Below are 19,042 nucleotides of genomic sequence, written 5' to 3'. Positions count from 1 at the left end.
TCTTACTCTGTTACCCAGGCTGGACTGCAGTGGCGCAATCTTGGCTCATGGTGTCAAGGGATCCTCCTGCCTCAGCCACCTGAGTAGCTGGGACCACAGGCATGCGCCACCATGGCCAGCTAATTAAAAAGAATTTATTTTATAGAGACAGGGGGTCTCATTATCTTGCTCAGGCTGGTCTTGAACTCCTGAGCTCAAGCGATCCTCCTGCCTCATCCTCCCAAAGTCCTGGGATTGCAGGTGTGAGCCACCGGTCCCGGCCCGATTTATATTCTTATATTGTGATTGCAATATCCTTTCAATGTTCTGTGAAAACTAATTGAGTAATATTAAGTTGTAGTTTCTGAAAGTTTTCTTATTTAAAAAAATTCTTTCTGTTTCCATTGGGGTCATTTATTCTGAATGTTCATTTTAGCCCTAGTGTCTTGTGCTGTTGGGGTACCTCAAATCATGATTGCAAATGCTTGCTTATTGTTTGCCGGGTACTATTATAAGCATTTACATACGCAATCATTTAATATTTAAAAAACCTCTCTAAGGTAAGGACTATTACTAACCTCAATATAGAGATAAGGAAACTGAGGCACAGGGTTTCCCTCACACAGGTAAGGAAACTGATCTGTGCTCAGGTCCACACAGTTAGTAAGTGAAGGAGCTGGACCCAAATCCAGACAGTCTGACCCTACAGTCTTCCTTTCACATGGGTAGTGCACTTTGGATATCTGTTTGTGGTTAAAAGTTTCAAGCACTAAATTAGTCAATGTAGGCAGTGGTCAGAGGCTTTCTCTGCTTTTGTGTAAAGAGGACAAATCACAATAATTTCTATATGCTCCATTCTCCTCAACTCTCTGACATTTCTTTTTCTTTTCAGTGCAGGTTTCTCATACTTCTGGAGAAATAGAAAGCACCAGATGACAGCCACCACACACTTTTGTCCCCATTGCAATAGGATGCTTCTAACAATCGTAAAATTATGAAACACTGAATTCCTTAAAAGTTGTCCATTTGTGGATTTATCTGATGGTAACTATTAAATATTTAAAAGTAACTTTAATGAATCTACTTATGATGATTGTCTGAGTAATCTATTCTCTGAATTCCACCAAAAAACCATTTTATGACCACAGTCATAACGAACATATTTCTATAGTCCTAAGCTGGCAAGATAAATAGAGAACTGTTCATAATATAAACAATATATTTATTTATTCCTAAACTAATAAGATGACTATCAATCTGTAAGAGACTATGAAAATCAATACCGTATACTTGGTATAGTTGGTGAGAATTTCAGAAGCATGTTTGTTCTTTTATTTGTGTTTTGGAAGATACTTAGCCCACTTTTTTTTTTTTTTTTTTTTTTTTTTTGAGATGGAGTCTCGCTCTTGTCGCCCAGGCTGGAGTGGAGTGGCATGATCTCGACTCACTGCAACCTCCACCTCCCAGGTTCAAGCGATACTCCTGCCTCAGCCTCCTGAGTAGCTGGGACTACAGGAGTGCACCACCACGCCCAGCTAATTTCTGTATTTTTAGTAGAGACGGGGTTTCACCATGTTGGCCAGATGGTCTCGATCTCTTGACCTCGTGATCTGCCCACCTCGGCCTACTTAGCCAACTTTTAAGGACAAGTCCAGCCATCCTTATCCTTCACAGCAAATAACAAACATAGTGATTAGTGGGGGTGAAGAGATGTTGGTCAAGGGGTATGAAAGTACAGTCAGATAAAAGGAATGTGTTCTAGATTTGATAGAATACTAGGGAAATTACAGTTAACAAAAATTTATTGTACACTTCAAAGTAGCTAGAAGCAAAGAACTGTAATGTCCCCAACACAAAGAAAAGATAAATGTTTGGGGTGATAATATCTCAATTACTCTGATTTGATCATTACACATTGTATGCAGGTATCAAAATATCACATATCCCCCCAAAATATGTACAACTGTTGTATATTAATAAAAATAAATAAATACAAACAAAAAGACCCAAATAGTAACTAATTATAGTGTAAATATTAGACTAGAGCCATTCTGGACAAGCACCTGTTCAACACCATATCCTCATTTTCTGACACCCAGTAGACACTGCGGAAGTATTTTTGATTGGTCCTGCAGAGGTTCTACCCCAACCTCACCAGGTGCAGGTGGATGCCAGGTGCCAGCCTGGGAGAGGCTCTAAGTTCTAAAGAGTGTGTCGGTGGATGGTGTGCTTTCATCTTTTAGTTCATATGGCCCTGCCTTTGATTAACAGCACAGAACACTGGGCCCAGACTCTTGCGAGAACATGTCTTTGAACTGTTTGCTGCTCACCTTTTAGTGAAAGCTCTTGACAGAAATATTAAAGAGAAAGTGTTTAAAGAATGTGTGGTCAATGCATTCCTGACGGTGACTCTTCCGTGGATTGAAAGCTCTGAAGTCCCATGCTGGAAAAACACTTAGAGAGACCTACAGAGATAATGGTGTGTATAACTTCAGAGGCCTGTGCTCTCTCTTGAAGTGCATATTGACGCCCTAGAGGGTTCTGCCCATGATGAAAAATAGGCTTCAGTTTTTGCCATCTCTAATCAATTGGTAGTGAAGACCAAGAGCACTGTTTTGAAAGGGATCTGAGCCTAGTTTTGTCTAAGCAGAAAACAGTTCTATGATGGATCCACACATCCTAAGTTGGGGTGAGGAAGCTGCTGGGCCACGGGCTATGATTTTGGTATCCTTACTCTGGAAATTAAGGTAGTCTACTAGCAAGCTGTGTATGTTGACCACACACTTTCTAATGTATCCAGAACATTGCTTCCATTGAGTTGGACTTGGTCATTATATCCTCAGTTTGCTTTTAGGGAAAATTTTAAAAAGTTTCCCATGACACCTGCCTTCACTTTTTTGTCAGAATGTCATCGAAAAACACTGGCTACAACATATCAGAAAAAATGTCCTTGTCAGACCTAAGTGTCAGGAAAATCTTTGCTTCACTGAAGAATTTTATTCTTTCAGGACTAAATATGAGTGACATAATATACAGTATTCCTCTTTGCTTCTGCTTTTAGGAATATCAGCTTAATGTCAATAATTGCATAGCACACTATAACAAAAATCATACAATGATACTAATTTTTATTTATATCTCTATCCATCAATCTATCCCACTGTTGAGCTAACAATTCGTATAAGCCACTCCAAATTCTTTGTGGAACAAATCAAGATATATAAAGGTAAACAAATAATATTGTATAGATGTTAATATTTTAATTCTCCCATGAAAAACAAAAGTTCTCCTTCCTTTGGCTTCAGAAAATTCATTAATTTTCCAACTTTAAGATTGAAGAGTAATGAACACATGCTATCAGCAGATTTAAGTATCTGACTAACTACAGTTCAAGCCTTCCCTTTCATATTCCTTTCCAGTATGACTGAATAACTTCTTTTCCCTAGAGACAGATATTTAGCCTTAAATTTTATATAGGAGAAAGAACACAAAATTTTAAAATATAAAAGCAATATAAATCTACAGTGGTCTTCAGAGTTGTTCATTTTTAATATAAATAAATTACTAGTTCAAATAACTTCTCCAAAACAAGTTTCCCAGACCACCAAGGCAGCCGCTGGTGAGCAGCCTCACCTGTTATCATCAGTCTTTTCTCATCACACTTCCCTATTTAAGTGTGGAATTGTTCCCAGTTCAAAGATATATGGGAGAGAAGTGGCTGGATGGGTAGGATACACAGAAAACCTTGTGTACATTCTTTGGGAGAAGCTTCTATAGAAGAATCTGAGCCACAACAGATTACCTCTGGGGAGGTTTGTGGCTATCATCATGAAGGAAGGCTTAACCATTACACAAATCTTTGCAATACTTTTCTTCTGAATTTCTTAGGCCCAGGAGGCTCTATTGCTCAAGTTCATTTTGAAGCACACTGGTTTCAAGACCTGCATAAGTGTTCATTGAATTAAAAAAATTCTTTCTCAAGCTCTAGGTATGCTGACAAGTTTGGCAGACCAGAAGCGTGATACTTCTACCTGCGAGACTCCAGCGGAGTCAGCACTGCAAGGGAGAAGGCAGGGGTCCTGAGCTCAGTTCAGGGTCAGTGCCTTACTTCCTGTGTGGTCTCTGCAAAGTGATTTAGTCAACCTCTCAGTCTCAGTTTTCCCATACATAAAGTAGGGATAAAAGTCATATCCAACTTGCAGATTGACTGTGCAGATTAAATGCATGTCATGTAAAGCACGTGGAGTATACTAAAGGCTCAATAAATACTAGTTCCCTCCCTTCACCTTTCAGCCCCTCATCTCCCCAGCAATATTTTCAGATGAATAAGAGGTGAGAATTTTCAGTCTTATTTACACCAAAGATCACGTTTGGGTAGTCAAAATAAAAGTGACCATATAATCTAAGGAAATAAGTGAGTTATGTGTTCTTAGAACAGGACAGAATAATTAAAAGCAGGCCTGTGCAGAAAACCTGGAAATATGTTGCACATCATCTCTGCATCCTTCCCTCACTCCTCCTTCTCTCTCCCTCAGGGTAGTAGAGCAAAGAAAGTAGAACTCAGGGCAGGGCTTGTGTCTGTTTTGTTCACTCGTGTACACCAAGGGTGTAAAATCCTCATACAGATTTGATGCTCAATAAATATTTGATAAACTGAATTAAATACTCAGAAAGAAAGCAGAAATGGTTTGGGACTTCATATCCTGTTTTCCCTGGAGTTCAGCACAAATAAAATAATTATTTCTAACAAAAAAGTTAAAGAAAGTCTTTAATTTTCTACCACAGAAAAAGGTATTGGATTTTTACTCATTTTCCTCAAGCACATAACCAAAAAATGCTCCCAAACAAATAAACATCAGTAAACAATTTCTGGAAACCCAATGTAGCAATAGGTTACAAATAAAGCAAAGAGTGCCCCTGCTGAAACTGCTGTTTAATCTTGCAAGGGCCCTCCAGGGTGGAGCTCTCGCCCTCTCCTGGCTCAGCCTTAAACTTCACTATAAGTAAGCAGAATACAGCTGAGACAAGAGGAAGTAGTTCATTTGCATAATACAAACAAAGACTCCCAGGTGAATGGTTTGCCAGTTATCAATGTTTGCTTTGCCGATTAGTGAAACAGTCTACCAGTAAGTCTACCTAAAGCCTAATGTGCTATACTTTTTTTTTTTTTCCAGAAAGTTGGTCAATGGAGAAGGCATCAATTGGCAACATTCGGTTGGACCAGTTAATGATTCAGTTTGCTTTTCAAAAGATACTAGCAGACAGCATTAATCTTATCACTCTCTCTAAGTATAATCTGGATGTAGAAAATCACTCACATGCCTTAAGTTAGGTTGGTAACCAAAATATCCATTGTTTCTCTGGATACTAACAATGATTATATTAATAGAAATAGCAGGGACTGTGAAGATTTGCTATGACAAGTGAGGCTGTGGTTTACTCTGACTTGGGTTTGCTTCCATGGAGGTTTGATTGTGAGATGGAGATCTGTGGGGAGTTCCACTGGGGTGTGCTCTGGGCAAAACCACTATGACAGAATGAAGGAAGAAAGATCGGGTGGGATGGGCATGCTGGAGTCCCGAGCTGGGATGCCCTTCAGAACTGGCCCAAACTGAAGCAGTGGGGATGAGTCTTTGTATCCCCCGCAGTGGCCAGACATTGGATGTGGTCTGCCCAGGGAGGAAGCATGACCTCGTGTGAGGCAGCTCCCTTTGGCCAAAGGCAATTTTCCAGAAGGGATACAGCTGAGAGCTGTCAGGTGCCACCAATTCCAGCAGCTGGCAGAACGAGTACCTTGGCTCTGAAGGAGTATCTGGGTCGCCAACTACAGCATCCACTAAAACCGGCAAGTTTAAATAACAAAATATTTAGGAATGAGTACTTCCCATGTAACCTGCATATAAAGGACATTTAACAAATATTTGTCGAATGAATAAATGAGTGGTTATTAGGATGGAAGAATGATAAGTAGTGGATGTAAACTCCATCAGAAGGGATTTAAATAAGGCTGAAGACAAATACAGAATTATAATAATAAACCACTCAGAGCAGAACTTTCAGCCTAGATATCTGTATTATGACTTCGTCATTAGATTTAATTATTCGAATTCTGAATTTAAGCTTTACAGCAAAAGTAGAGGGGAAAGATGGAAAAGGTACTCCGATTTGGGGGGTCAAGGTTCAATAAGTGAGGGTTCCCCACTCACTTGGAAAGGGCTATCATTCTATACATAAGAATTTGACAGAAAAACTCAAGGCTTTAAAAAGGAAATAATTAGTCTGTGTGAAGCAGCTGAAAGAAGTGAAAAACATTATTGACTGAATTTTTTCAAAATTAATGACTCTTCCTGCTTGGAGCTCTTTCAACTACAGTAATCAACATCTAAAATTCTTGAGAAGGTCATTTCTGAGCACAGTCTATTCTGCTCCATCTAATGATCCAATTCCTCTTCCTCTGAGTGTCTGGGCATGCTCATCTTGCAGCCAGCTGTCTAATCACAAAGACATTTTCCCGACATTATGCATTAGAAGATGCCCCTTACTTTATAAAGTTATATAAATTAGAATCTATTTTATCCAGGGGCTTATATGGTTAATTTCAAAGATGCTTTATCTTCTTTTCTCAGTGGTCTTCATACCAAAATAGATTCTGACACTTAACCTATAAACACTTCTGTCGCTTAAGATTTATCTGATTAAAAGCTTATAAATACACATTTTCATATATTTACAAGATATAATTTTTTATGCAAAAGAGTCTTCTTAAAATGAAAAGTCCTTTTAGTTTTCATTATGCAAATGTGTATTTTCCAGACTTGCCTTTATAACTCTTCAATGTCTTTGGGGAAGAATATTCTGTCCATATAAGGCAAATATAACTTATTGGCACTTCATAAATTTGTTTCTATAGCTTAAGATAGTCAGGTTGTTTGGGGGCATTTTTTGTTCTAATGATCTAAATATTTTATTCTAATTATTAGAATATATCATTTAACTAGATTATTAAGTAGATACTTCTTCTGTGTTGCAGGATCAATCTTTAACCAGGGTCCCTGGCTATGCCTGTCCAAGGAATCTAGGAAACGAGACACATAGGCGCGCGCGCACACACACACACACACACACACACACACACACACACACCCTTCCCTCCCAAAACCTGAAATTTCACCAAGAGCAAATTCTATGACCTATAAAGGGCATATAATTTTATATATTTCAGGGAGACATAATACATCCATCAATACATGTAAGATTTACATTGGTTTGATCTGGAAGGGTGGGACAACTCACGTTTTATGTAGATTTAAACATATTCTGATTGGCAATTGGTTGAGTTTTTATCTATAGAAAGGAATGTCTGGGTTATGGTAGGGGTTGTGGAGACCTAGCTTTTATCGTGCAGATGAAGCCTCCAAGTAGCAGGCTTCAGAGAGAATAGACTGTAAATGTTTCTCACCAGACTTAAGGTCTGTGTTGATGTTAATGCTGGAGGGGTATTGTGAGGCATGTCCAACCCCCGACTTCCTGTCATGGCCTGAACCAGTCTTTCAGGTTAAATTTTAGAGCGCCTGGCTGAGGAGGAAGTACATTCAGATGGTTGTGGGGGGCCTTTGAATTTTATTTTTGGTTTATCGTCCCAAGGTTTAGCTACATGAATAATAATTCTATGCTTCTAAAATGTGAATTCATTCATTCTACAGACTTCTTCAGTAACCGTTATGTGCCGGGTCCTGGGCTGGGGAGGAGGACCCCATATAAATTAGGACTTGATGTAGTTTGGATATACCTCCCCACTAAATCTCATGTTGAAATATAATCCTTGGTGTTGGAGGTGGAGCCTGTGAAACTGCCTTTGCAAACATTATAACTGAGGAAATTATGACAGTGAAAGAGACCTGACCTAACCAACTCCATCTTGCTTCTAACCTCTCAGCTGTCCTTGTTTATTCCTGGGTGTAGGCCAAACTAAGCTTGGGAAGGAATTTAGTTCATAGTTTAACTTTGAAACAAAGATGATAATAAATCCCCTTCTTAACTGGGGACCAGTTGGCCTTTGTAGGACTAACAAACTAGTTATAAGATTAGAAATTACAGTTAGGAGCCATACGGCCTCTGGTTGCAAGAGTCTGAACCTCCCCAGATTGCTCCTGGGAATAACATTACTGTTGTAAAACCTAAGATCAGGGCTTGAGTTATTTTGCACACCCTGTGTTCTGTTCTGATGGACCAGCTGACACCACCCAGACTGGTAAACTGGTTCAAGCAGCTCTGCAATCCCACCCATGAATAGTAGAGAGCAAGAAAAACTCACTTCGACGCCTTATGATTTCATCTCCAACCCAAGCAATCAGCACTCCCCACTTCCTGAGCCCCTACTTGCCAAATTATCCTTAAAAACTCCGATCCCCAAGTTTTGGGGGAGACTGATTTGAGTAATAATAAAACTCTAGTCTCCTGTACAGGCGGCTCTGCGTGAATTACTCTTTCTTTATTGCAATTCCCCTGTCTTGATAAATCAGCTCTGTCTAGGCAGCACGCAAGGAGAATCCATTGAGCAGTTACACCTGGTGGGAGGTACTTGGGTCATCAGGGCAAGTCCTTCATAGCCTGGGGCTGTGCTCAACACAGTGAGTGATTTCTTGTGAGATCTGGTTGCTTAAAAGTGTGTGGTACCTCCCACTGTCTCTCTTTCTCTCTTGCTCCTGCTTTTGCCATGTGACATGCCTACTCTTGCTTCACCTTCTGCCATGAGTAAAAGCTCCCTGAGGTCTCCCCAGAAGCCAAGCAGATGCTGGTGCCGTGCTTGTACAGCCTCCAGAACCTCAAGAGAATTAAACTCCTCTTCTTTGTAAAGTTGCCCGGTCTCAGGTATTTCTTTTCTTTTTCTTTCTTTTTTTCTTTTTTTTTTTTTAGACCGAGTCTTGCTCTGTCACCCAGGCTGGAGTGCAATGGTGCGATCTTGGCTCACTACAACCTCCGCCTCCCGGATTCAAGCAATTCTCCTGTCTTCAGCCTCCCAAGTAGCTGGATTGCAGGTATGGGCCACCATGCCAGGCTAATTTTTGTATTTTTAGTAGAGACAGGGATTCCCCGTGTTGGCTAGGCTGGTCTCAAACTCCTGACCTAAGGTGATCTGCCTGTCTCAGCCTCCCAAAGTGTGGGGATTACAGGCGTGAGCCACTGTGCCCAGCCTCTCAGGTATTTCTTTATAGCAACACAAGAACAGACTAACACAGAACTCAAATGAATGAGTTCTGTCCTCAACTGCAGTAACTGTAAGGAGGTATTATTACATTTTCTGTCCCCAAGTGAGAAAGACTAATCCTTTAAAACTACAGTAAGTTCACATTGTATGAGACTCAAGCTGAGCTTTCATGAAGGCTCTCAAATAGAGTTGGTGTTTTTATAGTATTGTTCACATGTTCTTAATTTTGTTTTTTCCTCAACTTTTAAATGTTCAGAAAACTTTTTTAAATATAGACTTTAGATAAGAAAATTTAAGATGATTGTGAACTGCATGACATTTTATTATCGTCAATCCACAGAATGTTTCTATTTTGTTTCATTTACTTTGGTTTTACTTTGTTCTTTATTATCTTCTGTCTCTAATCTCACAGCCCCCTCCAACCATAGTCAGCTTTTATTATATATATATGAAATAGATAATATTTATTATATGTTCATCCATTCTACCTTTTACACACACACACACACACACCACACACACACACACAGAGAAGATGTGAAAAATTTTGGCATTCACTGTGCTTAATTTACATAGATGATACTGTGGCATAAGTATCTTCTAATTTTTCTTATTCAACACTGTTTTTAAAGATCTATTCATGATGCTACATATAAGTCTAAGTGATTGCTTTTTACATTCCATCATATGCCATGCTATTCACACATTGGTAAGTCTACTAACAGTAATAGCTCTGCCATGAACATGAACACACCTTCTTCTTGAGCACCTGAGTGATTTGTGGAGGGTATATTTAGCAGTAGAATTGGTGGATTGTTGGGTGTATCCATACTAAATGTCAGCAAACTCAGTGAGATTATTTTCCCAAATAGCTCTGTTAGATTATATTCTCACCAGCAAGGTATCAGGGATTCCATTTCTATATATCTTCGCCAGCATTTGATGTTATGCAACTTTTTAGTTTTTGTCAATCTGATGATTATAGACTGACACTTTATCAATGATTTAATTAGTATTTTCCTAATTTTGAAAGAGTTTGGACATCTTTTAATATTTACTACCCATTTAGGTTTCTCTTGCTGTGAATTGCCTATTCAGAGACATTGCTTATTTTTTTTCTTTAGGTTTTCTTTCTTTTTCTCCTTTCTTTTCTTTTTAAAAATGTACCATATGGACAGTCTTTTTAAAAGGCTTTTAACACTAGGAAAACTTTGGGCTTTCCTAAAAGCTATACAACTGTCACGGGTAAACTTTATTGCATTGACTTTGACTTTCAAGAAACCTACAGCCACATTTGCCATGTAATCACAGCTGTGTTTTCCCTTTCAGCAAGTGTATTCGCATTCTTGTACTTTCTTGGAACCTAATTTTTGCATTCAATGTTATTATTAACTTTATTTTTATGTCTCTTGTCATAACCTGACTCAAAAGATGTTTTGAAGGAGTCAGGCACAAGTGAATCAATAAGCTTATTTTTTTTCAAAATGTTCCAGTTTAATTTAAATTGGTCTTCTTGCTAGAACAAAATGTGTTCCCACTCACCTTAAAGTGACAATAGGCTTCTGAATTCCATGGCTGTAGGTGTCATCTAGTTCAACAACACGCTTTTCAAATAGGAGATGGAAGACCACAGAAGTCACCTGAAGCTGTTTAGGAGACCCAGGCTGGAGCAAAACTGGAATGGCCTAGCATTGAATCTGGTTTTCCTTTTCTTTTTATTTATTAATGTAATAAAAAAAAATTTGGTTTCTATTCTGCTTAGTAGAAAAGGTTTATATATGGATCACATGTCTGTGTGTGTATCTCTGTGTGAAAGAGTCTGTTTTTTGTAAAGCTTATGTATTTTTCTTCCCCTCTCTCATTGGCATTTATCTCGATGTAATTGACTTGAGGTTTCTGGTCTTGGTAAATTTCCTATTTCAAAAGCTTTGAAAAATTATTAAATCTAATTTAGAAGTGTAAAATTCCAACTCAAACTTTGGAAGTCAAATTAAAACTCCTCTCCTTGGTAATCTCTGAGATAGTATATACAAATATCGTCCCTCTTATTAATTGTTCAGCTCTTTTCTTAAATCATACATGAATGACTTGTCAAAGACAAAGTATTAGCATCAGAAAGATTCTCAGTATCAGGACTTGGAGGTCATGTTGCACTTCAGTCTGGAGCTTCTGAGAATGGAACCCTGATCTCCCATCCTCGTAGAATCCCCACTTTCCCGGTGAGGCCTAAACAGGAAGGGAGTACCACAGCTGGGAAGAACCCCATGTTCCTGTTCTGGATCAAGGGAGTGCTACCCCCACAATGGTGATACTAATGCTTTTTCACGGAAACTGGCTTCCGAGTTCAACAAGACAGGCAAAGGGGACATGGCAAATTCCCCTCTTAACACTTATGCTCGGAGTGACATGTCTGTTCATGCTCACAACCTGGCATTAAAGCAACTCACGTGGCCATATCTGTCTAGAAGGGGTCAGGGAAGTGCAATTCTTTTATGTACCCAGAAAAGGGGGAGAAATATTGGGTAAAGACTACTAATGACTACCACCTTCTGCAACCCTCACTTTTTCTGACTATGATGATAATGACACCCTTTGCCTTTACATAGTATAGCTGTGCCTAATCAAAGGGCACACTGGCCAGACTTAGAGGTGGGAGTGACTTCTAAGGAGCATGGACTTTACCTGGGAAGGTGATGGGCTTGCTGGGGAGCTGTGGTGTTTGAGAGCCAGATGGTTGACTCATGAAACAGTAATCCAGGAGTGAAACAGAAACCAAGTTCTTAGGCAGGCAGTGCTACCAAGTCATCAATATGAAGGGACCAGGCAGAGAGCAGGAGACTCGGATACTGGGGAAATCAGACAAAACAAGAACCCACCTACCTGCCCTCTGTCTTCCTGCCTCCCACAAGTACTTCTTGTGCACTTATAAAGTGGCAAGCACTATTTTAGGTTCTAGGGATTTAGCAGTGAAAAGACAAGTAGAGGAAATAAAACAAAAAGAGTGTCTGAGGCCTTGAGTGTGCACAGGTGGAGTGACCCTGTCCAAGGTCATGTGTGTGCACTCTACACTGAGTATTTCATACCCATGGCTCATTTGAAACATGCAAGAACTCAAAGAGGTGAGTACTGCTATTACAGGTTGAGTATCCCAAATCCAAAAATCTGAAATCCAAAATACTCCAATGAGCATTTTTTTTTTGAGTGTCACATCAGTACTCAAAAATTTTCAGATTTTGGATTTTCAGATTTGGGATGCTGATCTGGTAAGTGGAATGCAAATATTCCAAAACCCAAAAAAATCTGAAATCTGAAGCACTTATAGACCCAAGCATCTCAGATAAGGGACACTCAACCTGTATAACCATTTTTCCAATGAGGCAACAGTTCTTCAGGGTGGTAAAGTGATTGGCCCATGGTCATGCAATTGATCCAAGTCCTGGTTTTCTGACTCTAAAGGCCCTTTTCATTTTATTTTTGGACAATAACATTGTCATTTTTAACAGAACATACATATTGTAAGTTTCCAGAGTTTAGATCTCTGCCTTCTAAGGTTACTGTTTTCCATCTAAGTTCTATTTTCTGCTGATAATTATAAAGTTTTGAAAATAATTCAAGCCATATATATACAATTTATAAATATCATATATACATATATATAAAATTGTTTTACATGACTGCTAAGGGATTCTTCAAACTGACATTTTTAAAAGCCAAGTGAATATATTGAAGGTATTTTAAAAAAACAGTTACTTTGATTTGAAACAATCTCTTGTTATGATAAAAGTAGTCTCATCTCTAAAATAGCCAAATATAGACAGCCATAAGATAATTAAATCAGAATCTGTTTTCTCTTCCCAGGAAGTGAATCTAAGTGTCAAGACAGTCCCCACTCTTTTCAGGCTTATAGTATTAACAGCATCACATCACAAAATGTTGTCAGGTTCTTGTGGCAGCAATAATGCTTTCATTTATAAAAGGTGACCACGGTTCTTAAGTTGGTTCCTCTTGACCTCTGTCATCTACACACACAAACATGCACAGTCACTAGTTAGGTTAAGTTGAATTTAGTTTAAGAAGTGCTAGAAAAAGGCTTCTGAACTGTTGAAACCATGCCAGGGGTCAGTCGGTGGATTTTTCACTAAAAGGGTCATACAGATGTCTAGGTTTTTCAGTGTGAGATATCCATATTCTAAAATGCCATTCTGAGCGGGAAGTAAGAAAGGGTTTTACAAAGCCTACTTTAAAAGTATAATGAAGCCAAATTCTTCTGCTCCAGTTTAGAAAGGGTTTTGCACTTTTCAGGGTGGAATACTTAAAACTCAAAATTCACAGACCAAACAGGTACACAGGCCACAGGTACTTAGGGGTTGGATGTTACCAAAGGGTGAAAAAAAAGAAGAGTCGAGAGAATAGGAATTTTCTTTCTATAGCACTATCTATGAGATGGAGCTCTGAGTATAAGCAATCATTTCTGGTTCTCCAGATTGGAAAAATCATCAGGAGATCACATCATAATCTGTGAAGTAGAAACTATCCTTTAGTGGTGCCACATTTTCTATTTCTGATTCTTTGGTCACACAGGGACTTTCTGGGCTATGAAATAGTCTATTCAGTGAAACTAGTTATCATAAAAGACATGCAAAATCCTTTTCACAGTCTTTGTCCTGCAATATCTCACAAAATTAATTATAAATTGGCATGCGACTTTCTGATTTAGCCTGACAGTATTGTTCCTTTCCAAGGTTTAGGCACTAGCTGCTATTATTAAGATAGGAATTGTACAGGTGGTGGCTCAGCCCCAAGTGAGGCTCGGCCTGAATAACCTCACTATGCAGAAGTAGAGAGCACCTGGGGAGAAGAGACAGGCTCCTTATATCCTGGATTACCCTGACTCTACTGCAGCCACAGTGTTGTTCTTGAGTTTTATGTCAGGTGAATATTAACAATAGCAGTAGGATAGGGTACTAGATAGTCAGCATGCTTTTTAGGAAAAAGCACAGAAATTTTGGAGGTTTTTGATATATCCTAACATATGATTTGTGTGATGTCTCTGAGGCTCGCTTCCCCATTTAAAAATAGAAATAATGTGGTCTGGTGCGGTGGCTCATGCCTATAATCCCAGCACTTTGGGAGGCTGAGGTGGGAGGATCACTGGAGGCCAGGAGTTCGAGACTAGCCTGGCCAAAATGGCAAAACCCCATCTCTACTAAAAATACAAAAATTAGCTGGGCGTGGTGGTGCATGCTTGTAATCCCAGCTACTCGAGAGGCTGAGGCAGGAGGATTGTTTGAATCCGGGAGGAGGAGGTTGCAGTGATCCAAGATTGTGCCACTGCACTCCAGCCTAGGTGACAGACTCCGTCTCAAAAAAAAAAAAAAAAAAAAAAAAGAATAATGATATGCTCTAGTGAAATTAAATGAGACGGCACACTTACCTAGTGAGCCCAGAGTCTGGGGCATGGTAAGGATGCAAAAAATGTTAGTTCCCTCATACTCCTTCTCTTCTCTGTAGGAAGAAGTGATTTCCATCATATATGTTAATACAGATTCCCTTGTTATATAAAATTGTAATTTATTTGAGATCAACTTAGAACTTTGTTCTTGCAAAAACAGAGAGATAGCAAAATGTAACACAAAAAACACCTCAGATTATGGTGACTCAGATAATTTACTTTCCAGCTCAGCAGTGTTAGGGAGAGCTTGAGTAATGAGTGACCTTGAATTTGATTTACTCCACTTAAGCTGCTCCTTAAAACCATTCTTTGTGGTGCCTTCAAGATGGTTTTGCTTAAGTATCATGTCTTCCTCAAATGGCCCTTGATAACCAATCAGTTGTGATGTCACCTACCTCAACAGAAAAGAAAAAACATTTCAATCTGGAGAAAGATAAAGTGTGCTTCTATGCTAGAAATGGCTGTAAAGTGCTACCAAGTAGAAAAATCTAGAAACAAACCCAAGATTGTCGAGAAGATTCTAAAACTTAGCTCTTCCTTTCCTAGATGAGGGGCTGTTATTGCAGAGACAATCTGAAGCCTTGGGGATTTTAACATAGGTTACCCAAAATATGTAAATATATAGGGAACTGTCTCTCTGTACTTACATAGCTATTCATTACTTTTATTTGTGACTCTATGCAAAGCATATTTATATAAAAAAATACAAAAACACATAATAGACCATAAAAGTGACATGTGGAAAGCAGCATTACCTTGCTCTGCTCTGAGGGGGCGTCAGCCTCCTGACTTGCTTGTGCATTCGGGGGTGGCAGCAAATACGTTATTACCTGATCTCAGTTTTAAAAAAGCAGGCACAGGGCACATCATGCCAAATGTTGAAATGATCAAACTAAATAGAAACTTGCTTAATATGAACAGTGCTACTCACCCTGACTTGATTATACAATGTATACATGTGTTGAAACACCATACCTTATTCCATAAATATATATAAATATGTCAATACAAAAGAAAATAAAACTTAAAAGAAAAAATGAAATCTGTTATCCTTACATCTTTTTTACCTTTATCACATCCAGTCACACCCCACTGATCAGTTTCAGGAGATGAGGCATCAGTGTAATTACATTTTCCAGACTACTGAAGTTTAACATTTAAGCACTGAACCCTTTTATTGTAAGCATTTGTGATGGGAAGTTTTCTCAAATGCATCACGTTATTTCCCTGCTTTGTGAATTAAATGTGCTAAATGCCATCTAACCCTTTGTTTTTTTCCAAGCAAGTAGCATTTTTACTTAAACTTTTTTTCAAGTATGCAATACATTAACAATAGTCCCCATGTTGGACACTAGGGCTCTTGAAGTCATTCCTCCCATTCAACAAAAATTTTATATTATTTGATCATCATTTCTCTAAACCTCACCTTCTCCATAGTAACCACTCTTTTACTCTCTGCTTCTAAGAGTTTGACTTTTTTAGATTACACATGTAAGTGAGATCATGTAGTATTTGTCTTTCTATGCCTGGCTTATTTCACTTAGCATAATGTCCTGTGGGTTCATCCATGTTGCAAATGACAAGATTTTCTTCTTCTTAAGGCTGAATGGTATTCCCTATGTATATATACCATATTCTCTTTATTCATTCAACCACTGATGGATGCTTAGGCTGATTCCAGATCTTGGCTATTATGAATAGTGCTGCAATAATCATGAAAATGCAGATATCACTTTGATATACTGATTTCATTTCCTTTGAATATATACCCAGTAGTGGGAGTGCTGGTAGTTCTATTTTTAATTTTTTGAGGACCTTCCATATTGCTTTCCATAATGGCTGTACTAATTTACCTTCCCACCAAGGGTTCCCTTTCCTCCACATCCATCTAACGGCCTCTTAATGACTCCATTTTTATTAAATAAATAGTTGAGTGGGCAAGAAACTCCGAAATGATTCCATTTCCCAGGGCTATCCTTGTATTTTATACCTGAATGCTAGAGATGCTAAGTGACTTGCTAATGCCCACACAGGTGGATATACCAGGAGCTCAACCTAATGCCTACGTTTCCTAATTCCTAATTTCAGTCATCTTCCTAGTAGACATAATTCCCAATAATATTGAATTCTTGGTCCTTGCTGTTGTTCTCACCAGGCAGGTTCTTCCCTTAAATTCAAGTGTGCCCTAATGTCTCTCCTACTTCAGGGTTTTCCTCATTTATCACCTTCTCAGTAAGGCCCTCCATGATTGCCCTATTTAACTTGGCAACCTCCTTCCACTCATGGCATTCCTTTCGGTTTTCTTTGATTTGTTCTTTTCTCTACAGCATTGATCACCTTCTCACATTCTATTTATTGCCTTTCTCCTCCCACTAGAATGTAAACTCCGTTAAGAAATTATTATTATTTTTTGAGACGGAGTCTCGCTCTGTCACCCAGGCTGGAGAGCAGTGGCGCGATCTCGGCTCACTGCAATGTCCACCTCCTGGATTCAAGCGATTCTCCTGCCTCAGCCTCCCAAATAGCTGATATCACAGGCATGTGCCACCATGCCTGGTTAATATTTGTATTTTTAGTAGGGATGGGGTTTCACCATGTTGGTCAGGCTGGTCTCAAATTCTTGACCTTGTGTTCCACCCGCCTTAGCCAAAAAAATATTTTTGTCTGTCTTGTTCATGACTGTATTCCTAGGGCTAGAATACTGCCTGGCAAATAATAGGTGCTCAATAAATACTTGTTAAAATCATATATGGCAGATGCACCTGGCAGCAGAAACTTAACTGAAGCATACCCTGAGAATGACCTTATGGGCTAAGAAGAATGTGTGTTCAGAGTTCCAAGCTAAGGAATCCAGGAATGGCCAACCCAGAGGTTCATTCTTTTCCAGAGAGGAACATCTGAACCTCCAGCCCATCCCATGGAATCGAGGCCATACAGGGGATTGAGGCCTCTTGTTTTGGATTGAGTGAAGGTTGCCAAGTGGAGGTAGCTGGTTGGAAGGTGGTAAATGAAATTGCTATGTAAACTGTATGCTTTTGGCTGGGTGCAGTGGCTCATGCCTGTAATCCCAGCACTTTGGGAGGCTGAGGTGGGCAGACTGCTTGAGCCCAGGAGTTCGAGACCAGCCTGGGCAACATGGTGAAACCCATTGTCTACCAAAAATACAAAAAATTACCTGGGTATGGTGGCATGTGCCTGTAGTCCCAGCTACTCAGGAGGCTGAGGTGGGAGGATTGCTTGAGCCCGGGGAGGCGGAGGTTGCAATGAGCTGTGATTGCACCACTGCACTCCAGCCTGGGTGACAGAGTAAGACACAGTCTCAAAACAAAAATAAAAACAAAAACAAAAAACTACTGCAAGCTTTTCACAAATGGTAGCTGTTCTATCCAGCCCATCGCCACTGGACCACCCTACGTAAATCCCCTCATTAAACCCTATATCTCGTTCACCGGCTCTGGGTCTCTTCTTTGGCCTCTCAAACATGGTGCCATTCCTATTGAAGTCAGCAGGGGTCCAGCATGACAAATCATTGGTCTGAATGACAAAACTTGACAGAGTTTGATTTCTGAATAAGTCAGTTCAATAACAAAGAGATGTATAAGTTATTTTTTTTCTGCTGGTAGAGAAGATATACGAAATTATGTGTTGAGCAAAGTCTGGTTTGAAAAAAAAAGGAAGGTGGAGTTTTAGCTGGTTAATCAGTATCAAAAGTTGGCTTCCTATTAGATGATACAATAAAATATATATTGTATTTACAAACATATTTCCACCAAACTACTGAAAGCATTGGTGACTATACCATCAACTAAATTTGTAACTAAAATAATGGCCCCCTCATGAAAATCCTCTGTAAGTGCACCCGGAAAGGGTACCATCAACGTTTCATTTTGTTCACCCAAAAGAAGTCTCACTGGTTCAATAGGGAGCTGTTATGGCCCCTTTAGAAGTAGTTGATGGGAAATAAGCAACAGTGTTTGTCAAGGAACCATTTGTTAAAACCACAGGGGTGGCTGGGTAGTTTAAAGAGTAATCTTCAGTAAGGTGCATGAAAGAGCTTTCCAATAGTCAGTTTCAAAGGAGGATGAGTCTTTGAGGGATCTGTCTGATGATAATGAAAATACAATGAAGGTTAAAGTGTTCTTTGCAGTTTTTACCATAGGAAATGATTGGAAGGAAACTAACATTTTCAAGTAAGGAAATGATTCATAAATTACTGACAAGAAAATAGTGCTTCAATTAAAATGATGATGATAAAGATGACAGAGCAACTTTGAAAAATCATATGAAACAATATTAAATTCTTGACATATATGAAACCAAGTGTGGTGGCTATGGTCATATGACATATGGTCATATGTGCACATACGCACACAGATAAACTTAAAGGTAGCATTATGAGTAAC

At 39.1% G+C, this 19,042-nt stretch overlaps 1 protein-coding gene and 1 long non-coding RNA gene across 13 annotated transcripts in view; one reads left to right on the top strand and one right to left on the bottom strand.

The window, feature by feature from the left end:
- LOC104003088 (uncharacterized) overlaps positions 1–14,581 on the top strand; it is a 35,878-nt gene extending 21,297 nt beyond the window's left edge. The window contains exons 4-7 of one of the 3 annotated variants that reach the window (XR_008540671.2): positions 872–2,458; positions 5,154–5,311; positions 8,896–9,017; positions 10,769–14,581. This is a non-coding gene — a long non-coding RNA (uncharacterized LOC104003088). Of the gene's footprint in view, positions 1–871; positions 5,312–8,895; positions 9,018–10,768 lie in introns of all 3 variants that reach the window. The other 2 variants (XR_008540672.2, XR_008540670.2) reach the window with 2 other exon arrangements.
- The window catches only part of DLGAP1 (DLG associated protein 1), a 964,206-nt gene that overhangs the window by 520,172 nt on the left and 424,992 nt on the right, over positions 1–19,042 (bottom strand). The window lies entirely within an intron of this gene.

The sequence above is a fragment of the Pan troglodytes genome, chromosome 17 (assembly GCF_028858775.2).
Source record: "Pan troglodytes isolate AG18354 chromosome 17, NHGRI_mPanTro3-v2.0_pri, whole genome shotgun sequence".
NCBI classification, from domain to species: Eukaryota; Metazoa; Chordata; class Mammalia; order Primates; family Hominidae; genus Pan; species Pan troglodytes.
The sequence above is the reverse complement of the archived record's forward strand: the minus strand, read 5'-3'. Positions and strand labels throughout refer to the sequence as shown.